The following is an 11,275-nucleotide window of genomic DNA, read 5'->3' as shown; positions in this document are numbered from 1 at the left end:
CAGGTGTGGTAGTGGCTCCTTGTCTGAATTCTCCTCTTATAGCTAGAATGGAGGCGTTGCCACAGGAAAAAAACAGTCTGTCTTTCGCATTCCCTCAAGGTTTGATCACTTGTGGCATTCAAGCCAACTTCAAAAACCTCGTGTGCTTTCCTCGTGTGTTTATTCATGCTTATGTCATATTCTGGGACAGAAACCTTGCCTCCGAAAAGATTGGGTGTTCTCTTACACATTTGTTTAACTGTTTCTTCTTTTGTTCTTCTTACAAGTACCGTCAGTTATTACTCAGTCAGGGTGGTTCTTCACCTAGGGCTATGTTTTAAGTGTCCTGTACCAAGATTGTGGAATGCAAAGAGGAGTCCTTGAAGACTCCTCCCTGGTGCCTTTCCAAGTGGTCAGGCCTCTCGTCCTTTCTAATGCTGTTTCTCTTTGGTTTGTCTTCCTGAAGTACCTTCGTCCTACAACTACATGTAGTTTGGACCAGTGCTGTATGTATGTATGTATGTATTACATTTATAAACTGCCCCATTCAGAGGCTCTGGGCAACTAATTTTAAAAACATAAAAACAAATATCATTTAAAACACACTACTTAAAACAATATAAAAACAATTTTAACACAATTTAAAACCAATTAAAATTTAAAAACCTTGGAAAGCCAGGCCAAACAAGTAAGTTTTTAGGGCTCTCTTAAAAGCCAACAGTGAGCCTAAACTGCGTATATCTGCCGGGAGTACATTCCATAGACACAGAGGCTACAGAGGTGGCCTGCCTCTGAGTCACTACCAGACGTACTGGTGGTAACTGGAGATGGACCTCTCTAGATGACCCCAATGTGTGATGGGGATCATACAGAAGAAGTCGCTCTCTAAGGTAGCCCAGACTCAAGCCATACAGAGCTTTAAAGGTAATAACCAGCACTTTGTATTTTGCCCAGAAACATATTGGCAGCCAGTGCAACTGTTTTAAAAGAGGCATAATATGGTCTCTCCAGGTTGCCCCAGAGACCAATCTAGCTGCCACATTTTGAACTAACTGACGTTTCCGTACTACATACAAAGGCAGCCCCACGTAGAGAGCATTGCAATAGTCAAATCTGGAGGTTACCAGCTGATGCACCACTGTTTTGATATCGTTCTCTTCAAGAAATGGACGTAGTTGTCGAATCACTGAAGTTGATGGAAAGCACTCCTAGCGATAGCCTCCACCTGAGATATGAGGGTAAGGCTGGGATCCAAGAGCACTCCCAAGCTGCGTACCTGTTCCTTCTGGGGGAGTGCAACCCCATCCAGCACAGGAAATTCTAACTCATCCCTCAGATTCCAATTCCTCACAATGAGCACATCCGTCTTGCTCAGATGCAGCTTCAATTTGTTATCCCTCATCCAGCCCATTACTGCCCGTAGGCAGGCATTTAGGGAGTGAATGCCATTTCAGGAGGAGGAGAAGGAGGAGGAGGAGGAGGAGGAGGAGGAGGAGGAGGAGGAGGAGGAGGAGGAGGAGGAGGAGGAGGAATAGATTTGGGTGTCATCAGCATACTGATAATACCCTGCACCGAATCTCCTGATGACCTCACCCAGTGAGTGAGTAGCTGTTAAAAAGCAGTATTGGTAACAGAATGGAGCCCGGAGGGACTCCATATAATAGCTCCCGTTTCAAAGAGCAACCATTACCAAGCTCCACCATCTGGAATCTGCCTGAGAGATAGGAGCGGAACCACTGCGCCTCCTATCCCAACTCCTACAGGCAACCCAGAAGGATACCATGGTCAATGGTATCAAACGCTGACGAGAGATCCAAAAGAACCTGCAGAGTCACATTCCCTTTGTCAATTCCCTGGTACAGGTCATCCATCAGGCCGACCAAGGCAGACTCAGCCCCATAGCCTGCTCTAAAGCCAGTTTGTAATGGGTCTAGATAATCGGTTTCCTCCAAATCTGCCTGGAGCTGGTTAGCCACCACTCTCTCAATCACCTTGCGAGATTGGAGACCAGCCTATAACTATCCATTGCTGAGGGCTCTAGGAAAGATCTAGGACTTGATGTGTGAGCACTGTAAGATATTCCCCTCAGGGGATGGAGCCGCTCTGGGAAGAGCATCTAGGTTCCAAAAGTTCCCTCCCCGGCATCTCCAAGATAGGGCTGAGAGAGATTCCTGCCTGCAACCTTGGAGAAGTCGCTGCCAGTCTGTGAAGACAATACTGAGCTAGATAGACCAAAAGTCTGACTCAGTATATGGCAGCTTCCTATGTTCCTATGTTCCTATGAAAGGCTTCTTAAGAAATGGTCTAATCATTGCCTCCTTCAAACAAGGAGGCATCCTACCCTCCGTCAGTGATAAGGCAATGATATTAACTAGGCCATCTCCACATCTTTGTTTTGTTTTATGTTAAATAGCACCTATGCAGGAGGCTTGATCAGGGTCTGCACTGTGGAGCAGAGGGTTTCTTAATCCTATCAATCTCCAAAAAATGTCACCTTAAAGCTGCTCTTTGTGTTGGCAGGGAAGCTGCCATTGGTGCCAGTCTGGAGCACATTCTGGAATGTAGACATTCTGTCCAGTAGTTTTCAGCCAACATCTCTTGACACATTAGCGTTTATAACAAGTGCTCTTAAGCAAACAGCTTAATGGAAGGACAAGGCTGTTGGTAAAGGGTGCTTGGCTGGTATCTCAGATACCAACTTGTATCTCTGACTGGTATTTCTGCTCCCTACAACAAACAAAGCTATTTTATTTTCCATCACAACATGTTTTCCAGAGCTTAACTAGAACCAGGTATCAACAAGGTCTATCTTCAGAACCCTGCTGAATGCCTGTGACCAGCACCTCAGAATGTATGAAGTGGTAATAATGAAGACAGTAGCCTCAGAGCATGTGCTGAGTGATTTTCTTTCAGCATTGGGTAACCACAGCCCACCTCACACATCTGGGGTATGTGTTTCATGCTTCCAGGTCAAGAGAGACATTGCTTCCAGGAAGCCTTGGCCCCACTCTTGATAGAACCAGGACCAACATGATAACAGAAATCGTGAGTGGTTGCATTTCCATCTCAGTCAAGATGGCCCAGAGTGAGGTCTGATATGGCTGGTCGAAGGTCATTCCATCTGCCTTGCCATGGAGGAGCAAATTTGGGTCCATCTTTTAGCTACCCCATTTAATATTGGTACATTTGATGGTAAACACAGGGCTGAAAACCTTGCCTGTGCCACTTAGTAGAGAAGGGGACCAATTTGCAGGGCAGACATGGTGAACAAAGGATTGCTTATCCATTCCCTTCCCACCGCCTCCTCCCTGGAATCACAGGAACATATATGGAGCTCACTGGCTCAGACCAAGGGTCCATCTATTCCAGCATCCTGCTTCCAAGGGTGACCAGGCAGCTGTCTCTAGGAATCTCACGCGACAGCTTCCCCACTGCACCAGTGCAATTAGTTGGGAAATTCTGCTCTCTCACTGCACCAGTGCATCCTTGTTCTGTATGTCAGGCAATGTTTAGAACTGAGATGTTAGTCACAATATTCTGTGGGATCTGCCAGATTATGCATCAGAGGTCTTACGTCTTCCATAGTGTGATATGAGAGAGAGAGAGAGAGAGAGAGAGAGAGAGAGAGAGAGAGAGAGAGAGAGAGAGAGAGAGAGAGAATGTGGACTGAGGGTTCATGATTTGGTCCGAGTTCAGACCGAACAGTGGAACCGTGGGTCTGTGAACCATCTTGGTCCAACTCGGGCCAACCACAAACCAGTTTGATGCTTAGAGGGTGGCACCAGGGGAGAGGATGGCAAGAGGCACCTTTAAAAGTAAATAAACAGGTTCTTACCAGTAGTAATGCTGTTCCTAGCAGCTTCCTGATGTGGCAGCGCTCCCCCCACAGCAGCCATAGCACGGAGGCCACACAACTTTGCACTCACCTGGCCTCTGCGCACGCCATTTGCAAGGTCAGCATGAGGGGTGGCCAAGCGGCTGGAGCCACGCCGCCGCCACCACACACAGGCTGCGGGGGCGGGGAGCACCACTGCACCAGGAAGCTGCCTGGAGTGGCATTACCAATGTTAAGGACCCACTTATTTACTTTTAAAGGTGCCTCTCGCTGCCCACCTCCCCCCAGCTCCACCCTCAAACCACCAAACTGGTTCGCGGTTGGCCTGAGCTGGACCAAACTGTTTTTTAGACCTGCAGTTCGGTCCAAACTTGGACCAAACCACAAACCCGTGGTCCATGCACACCCCTGAATGCAACACACAACTGTTATAGTCCAGGAATGCCAGGAAGTGTACTCCCTTGAATGTCCTGCCAAACGTTTTACTGTCCTCCAAGGCAGGCCCAAACAATTCCTTCCCAGCAGCTACAAATAATGTGTTTTGCAGATGAGCTACCTCAAAGGAACGTCCAACATGAGAGCCTGCAAGCAAGAGAAAGGTTGCAGCTTGTAAAGACATCTCAACAGCTGGCAAAGAATTCCCTAGAGACAAGATGCTTCCTTAGAAATAACACAGGGAGATAATGGGGCTAAACAAGTCCTTGCAATCTTTATAGACAGATAATTGTGAGGGTGGTTTTATAACTGCTTCCCTTGCAAACACAGATAAATATTATGCTGGTTTAACTAAGGCTTTATTCAAAAGCAACTCCATTATTTCTCCTACTCCTTTCCCTCATTTTTCTTTCTGACTCCTCTCTCTCTCTCTCTCTCTCTCTCTCTCTCTCTCTCTCTCTCTCTCTCTCTCTCTCGGATCCCCACAAGGACACACTTCCAAACAACAAAACACAAAAGATTACTAGACAGAATACAGCAGGTGGCTTGCAAATCATAATTAAGGCTGAGCCAAGCTTTTCTATTAGAATTGGCAAGTCAAAGATCTTTAATGCGCACTTGAAAACTATTAATTGATGTTCTGTTAGAGAAACTAAAGGAAAGTTGGGGCATGTTCTCCATTACAAAAATAAACCAGTTTAGTTGCTGTGATTTCTCTCCATGGATTCCCCTCCCTTGCTGTGATTTCCCTCCCTTGGAACTATATTTTGCTTACACAACCTCGAAAGGTTCTACGCATCCTTTCAGACCCACAGTTGCCAGAATGACCTACAACGGAGGCTAAGCAGGTCTGGCTCTATAAGCAGCCAGGATGGGAGACTACCTGGCAACCATATGTAAACCACTCTTAGAACATGCTAACGATAAAAAGTATGTAGTTATTTTTAGAGTGCTCAGAGTGCTTTACATCCACTCAGATACACACACACACACACACACACACACACACACACACGACCCTATAAGGTGGGTCAGAATTGTTTTCCCCATTGAAGATGGTGGGACTGAGGCTGAGATATAGGAGGTCATTCACACAAAGTCTGGGAGTTGTGTGTGTTCCCAATTTTCGATTGTGTGGGAACAAACAACTAAGTAGGAAGAAGGAGAAGTGATTGCGTGGGATCAAGGTAGGATGAAAAGCTGGGTAGGGCAGCTATTCCTCCTACCATGGTCAAATGCTGGGTGTGAAAGCTGGGTAGGACAGTGCCAGGGGCGTAGCAACTATTGAGCAAGGTGGGACAATTGTCCCCAGGACCCACCAGTCTGGAGGGCCCCCAAGGCTCTCCCTCGGCCAAGGTGACCACCCTGCCCCCCCCCACACTCAGCCGGCTGGTAGCATGAGTCACACACACCTCCTCTCCACCCAGTGTTTCAATGCAACACTGGCTGGGGAAGGATGGACTCTGTACCGCTTACAGGGGAAATGAAACTCTGCTCCATTCTTGGCTGGTCCCACCTCCCTTGCATCTGATGTCAGAGGCAGGGGGTGTGGCTTGGGGCACATGCATGCTTTGCACACATGAACGAACACCCAGGGAGTGGAGGAGCTGCCACTCAGACTTTGTCTCCTGGCCCCCACCAAGCTCCCTATGCTCCTGGACAGTGCTGTCCTACCTAGCTTTTCTTCCAACCTTGCTTCCAGACAGGCACTTCTCTCTCCTCCTAGTGGAGCCAGCGTAGAGTGCTGGACTAGGACTGGGGAGACCCAAGTTCAAATCCCAATTCAGCCGTGAAACTAGCTGGGTGACTCTGGGCCAGTCACTTCTCTCTCAGCCTAACCTACTTCACAGCATTGTTGTGAGGAGAAACTTAAGTATGTAGTACACCACTCTGGGCTCCTTGGAGGAAGAGCAGGATATAAATGTAAATAAATAATAAATAATAATAGTTGTTTGCTCCACACAATAAAAAATTGGGAACACACACAACTCCCAAATCTGGGTAGAAGGCTTGTCCTACCCAGTTTTCGGTTGTGTGAATGACCCCAGGGACTGCCTAAATCCACCTACTGTATTAATGGCTGAAGCACCATTGGAACTAGGAGCCTCCTGGTTATGTCTTAGCCACCATAATGGCTGCATTTGCATGTAACGTGGAACTACGGGTCCGTTGACCTGCAGTTCTGCACCCCCTCCCCCTGCTCTCCTGTCTGAATGTGGACGTTCAGGAGAGCTACCTCTCTGCAATCAGTGAGACTGCAGAGAGATGAAGCAGTTGGCTGTATAGGCTTCCTTCTTGACAGAAGGACAGCCCACACAGCCAATCGGGCCAGAGTTGAGGGAGGAGCTTCCTCCCTCAACTCTGGTTCCAAGGCCAGTAGCCTGCAGTTTCAAATCCGGACATGCCACAAGCTGCTGGCAACCTTGGGTTGAGGTGACAACACTTTATTCAACCCGAGGGTTCAGATTGGAGTCCCAATCCTGAACCCTTGGTTTTGTCGCCATGATTGACTGTGGTTCCCCGCATTCAGACATAATGTCTGCTGAAGCAGAGGCCTCTTCAATTGTGATTCCACGTTATGTGCGAATGCGGCCACTATATCAGCTGCCATACCTTATCATAAATATGAATAGATATAGTGGCCAACATTCTGCACAGTAGAACTTTGGTGTTAGAGACCCGCTGAGGAAGCTGTGCACGCGAATTGCAGCCCTGACAGTGTTGTATGATAGAGCAGCTGCGGAACAAATTAAAACAACTTCTGAGCAGTTTTGCAGTGCTAGTTCCATGGTTTCCAAAGGAGCTAGCACTGTGCAATTGCCCAGAAGCCTTGTCAAACCATTCTGCAGCTATCCTGCAACACCATTGAGGCTGCCTTTCAATTTGTGCAGCACCCTGGCATTTCCCGAACACCACTGTTCCACTGTGCAGAATGTTGGCCACTCCTGCTACTGATAATAAATTGTTTATTTGCATTTCAGTCACAGACGCTGTTAACTGAGTCCTTTATAAAATTGTTTATGGCAGTCAAACCTTTTAGAAATCAGGATACTGTTCTGAGCAGTGCAGATTGCCAGAGGCCAGGAAAATGAGTCCCAGCCTCCAGGAATCCCAAGCAGGGGCGCTCTTACCCCTGGACTTTGGGGCCGAAGTCCGGGGCCTCCACACACCCAGGGGGGTCCCCCAAACCCTCTTTAGTCTGTCTTGGGTGGTGTGCTTTGTGCCCTCAAGAACCTATGTGTTAAAAAACTATGCTTAATTTGCAGTGGGGGCAGGAGGGGGCTCAAAAGGCCTTTAGGTCCAGACTCCAAAATTACCTAGGTGCCCCTCTGATCCCAAGATGCACCGTGAGAGCAGCACAGTGCATTGAAGGATTCCTCCTCAAGCCGGGTGCTCTAGGCACCCACTTCTGTGTATTCTTGGGCTGCATACAGCCCAAGCATACACAGGCCTGGATTTGAGGGCACACTCACGCCCTCTAACCCCGGATAAGGGCCGGTATTAAAAGATGGCCTAGTGAGGGTGGATGTTGGAGATGAACTTCCAGTGCATCGACCTTTTGCACCAACTGTCCTAATGACCACTAGGGGCATTGGGAGTAGAGACAGTGAGTAAGGGTCTCCCTATCTGTCCCAACTCTATGACCCCTGAACTGACTCTTCAACACTTCCTGTGCTGAGTCACAATCCTTCCTTTCCTCCTAGAGAGCAGGTGGAATCTCTCTCTCTCTCCTTACCTATCCACTATGTAGTCCTTTAGGTTAGAGATGGGTCTTTCCTGTCTAAGTGTATTTAACCAATAAATGTTTAGTGTTTAGTCACACAGGATCTCCATGTGTTTTCTCTAAATAGCTGCAATATCCCAGCCATCCTCTGCTACCTACTCTGTAACTGGAGTGTGTGCTCATTCCTTAGTGCTCTGCTGTTTTACCTATTGTGGGTAAAAATCCACAACCTCTAACAGAAGTGCCAGGATTGGGAGCGATCCTGATGCTCTACACAAGCGGCTGCCCTAGCCTGGATTGGGCTGCTCATGTGAATAGCCTCTTTATCTACAACTAGTATGTGTTAGCCCGTTGTAATAACGGGCTCTAGTGGGGGGGCGGTTCCCGCTGCCGCCTCACCCGCCTCGGGCGCACTCCTTGGGCCGACACCTCCGCCGCCGCCTCGGGCGCTCTCTCCGCCCGCCGTTTCTTGTGGCGGCGGCCGCCGCCATCGGAGCCAGTCGCCCCGCCACGGCCACCGCCTCCTTGGCCCGCACTCCTTTGGCCGAGGCCACGGCTCCGCCGCCGCCTCAGCCGCACTCTCCGCCCGCCGCTTCTGCTCCTTCTGGTCTCCCGTGGCGGCCGCCGCCGCCATCGGGGCCAGTCGCCCACCGGCGGCCGGGTCCAACATGGCCGCCCATCTCCGCGCATGCCCAGAACGGGCGAAAAAGACACGGGCGGCACGGACGCACGCCCAAGGCTTTTATGGGTAAGGATGCCATTTGCCTGCCAAAAATCCCTTCCAAAATTGATATGGGCTCCTGAAGGTTACATTATTACAATAGCACTTTTAGGGGCCTATTTATTAGATCAATGTGCTTGGGCAACACCACTAAGAAAAAGAACATATAAAACCAGAAGGTGCAGAAGAGACTTTGAGGACATTACCTCAGAGCCAAGCAATCTATAAAATCTAGTTAGTTAATGATCTGTTCTCTAAAAACATAATAAATAAAGACATATTAGCCCAAAAGAGTGGGGGTGGTGTATTTTCCAGATATTATCTGACAAACCACTAAGCTGAATGCCATTCTAAACAATTCTGCATTGTTTCTCAAAAGCAGATCATCTCCCCTTGAGACCCACAAAGCCGCATAGCAACTGGCAGGAGCTTGAAAAATCTTTTCTTTTTGCTGCCTACCTGAGACTGCAAAAAAAGCACCTAATACATGACTGTGTTTGGCTTGATGGGTCACAATATGGGCAGACTAGGGATGTGCACGGAGCTTTTCGGAGGCCCTTTTACAGGCTCAAAGGACTGGTGGTTCGGTCGGTTCGAAGGTGGCGGGGGGATACCTTTAAGGGCAAAGGAGGGTGTTCTTACCCCTCGCTGCACTTTAAAAGGATCTAGCGGGGCGGAAGTACCCAGTGCACATGCACATGTTGGGTGCGTGCATGCGCACATCACACACGTCCGCACACACATCAGGCACACGCACTTGCCCAACATATGCACGCGGCCAGGTACTTCCTGTCTGACGAGGCAATGGGGCAGCAGGGAGGTACGCTTCTACCCCACCAGATCCTTTTAAAGTGCAGTGCCAGTGGGGGAAACATGGCAGGAGGGGTAAGAGCACCCTCCCCCAACCTTAAAGGTATCCACCTTCCACCCTCACACTGCCACCTGCCAGTTCCATGCACATCCCTAGTGCAGACCTGCTCTAGAATGTTGAATTGTGAATTTAGCATTCTCAGTGGATCATAAAGCTCATCGTGACACAGTACGGCTGCAAACTGAGATCCAGGATGATATAGTACAGATGTTCCCGACCGTGGGTCTTCAGATGTTGTTGGACTACAATACCCATCATCCCCAGCCACAATGGCTAAAGGGTACCGAAGGTTAGGAACCCCTGATATAATGGTTAGGGATACTAGGAATAGGAGATCCAGGTTCAAATCTCCACTTAGCCAGGAAGCTAATTGAGTGACCTTGGGGCACTCACTAAGGTCGTTGACACAATCGCTGGGGCTGGGGGAGGCAGGATCCTACCTACCTTCCCCCACCATGATCCTTGCTACTCCTAGACTCCACTGCACCATGTGCCCACATGAGCAGCATGGTGGCGATTGGGGCAGTGAGTGGGAGGTGGGTGTCAAGGCAGCTGGGCCACCAAATACCCTACAATGCACCACACAAGGTGTGTGGTCCATTGGGATACCTCCCAACTTCCAGGCCACTCCTTCCCACAGCCTCTATGGGCAAGATGGCTACTGGCAGCCCAAAAGGAGCATTTTCTAGCTGCTTCGCTCACAAACACAAAGTGGTCTTATATAGATTTAACTAAGAGTTTGTTCAGAAACAACTCCATTTTCTCCTTCTCCTTTCCCTCTCTTTTCCTTTCTGACTCCCCCCACCCCACACTCTCTACAGGATCTCTTCTGGGACAAACTTCTACACAACAGAACATGAAAGATATTGGATAGACTACAGCAGGGCTGCCTGCAACCCACTTGCCCACACAACCAGGTGGTGAGGTAGGGGGTGCGCACAAATCCTCCCACCTCACTTTTAGCCCGGGTTCAAAACCTGAGCTACCTGGCAGAGGAGCTCCAGGATCAGGAATGGTCCCAGGGGTTCTCATGATCAGCCCTATCCAGGTTAGCACGGCCCTACCCAGGTAGGGCTGGTCGTGAGAATGACCTCACTATCTTTTAGCTTACCCTGCCTCAAAGGGATATTGCCAAGATGACACGTGGGGATGAAGACCTCTGTATGCAACTCTATTCTTCTTGAGGAAGGGCAATATAAGTGGTGTAATATAACCGACCAGGATGGGGGACACCAACACTTTGCTGACTTCTGGTCCAGTTGCCAGGTTTTGTTTGATGTATTTTGATGTGTGGTTGATTGATTTATAAATACATAAATAAGATGGCTCCCTGTCCCCACAGGGCTCATAATCTGAAAAGAAACATAAGATAGACACCAGCAACAGCCACTAAAGGGATGCTGTGCTGGGGATGGATAGGGCCAGTTACTCTCCCCCTGCTCAATAAAGAGAATCACCACTTCAGAAAGGTGCCTCCTCTCCTAGACAATCACTTCTTCCCCCTCTGACCTTGCTGTTTCTCTCATACACCATCAGGGAAAAATGGGCACGCACAGCTCACGAAAACTTGTCCTACCCTAACTCTTACCATGTGAACTGCCTTAATATCTCTGTGTGACACTGCAGTACTGACAATGTGCTTGTTGTTGTTGGATGAATTCCATTACTACACTTGCACACAAGGCTCTATGGGCTTACTCATAAACTCTG

This window comes from Hemicordylus capensis, chromosome 6 (assembly GCF_027244095.1).
Source record: "Hemicordylus capensis ecotype Gifberg chromosome 6, rHemCap1.1.pri, whole genome shotgun sequence".
NCBI lineage: Eukaryota > Metazoa > Chordata > Lepidosauria > Squamata > Cordylidae > Hemicordylus > Hemicordylus capensis.
Note: the sequence above shows the minus strand (reverse complement) of the source record.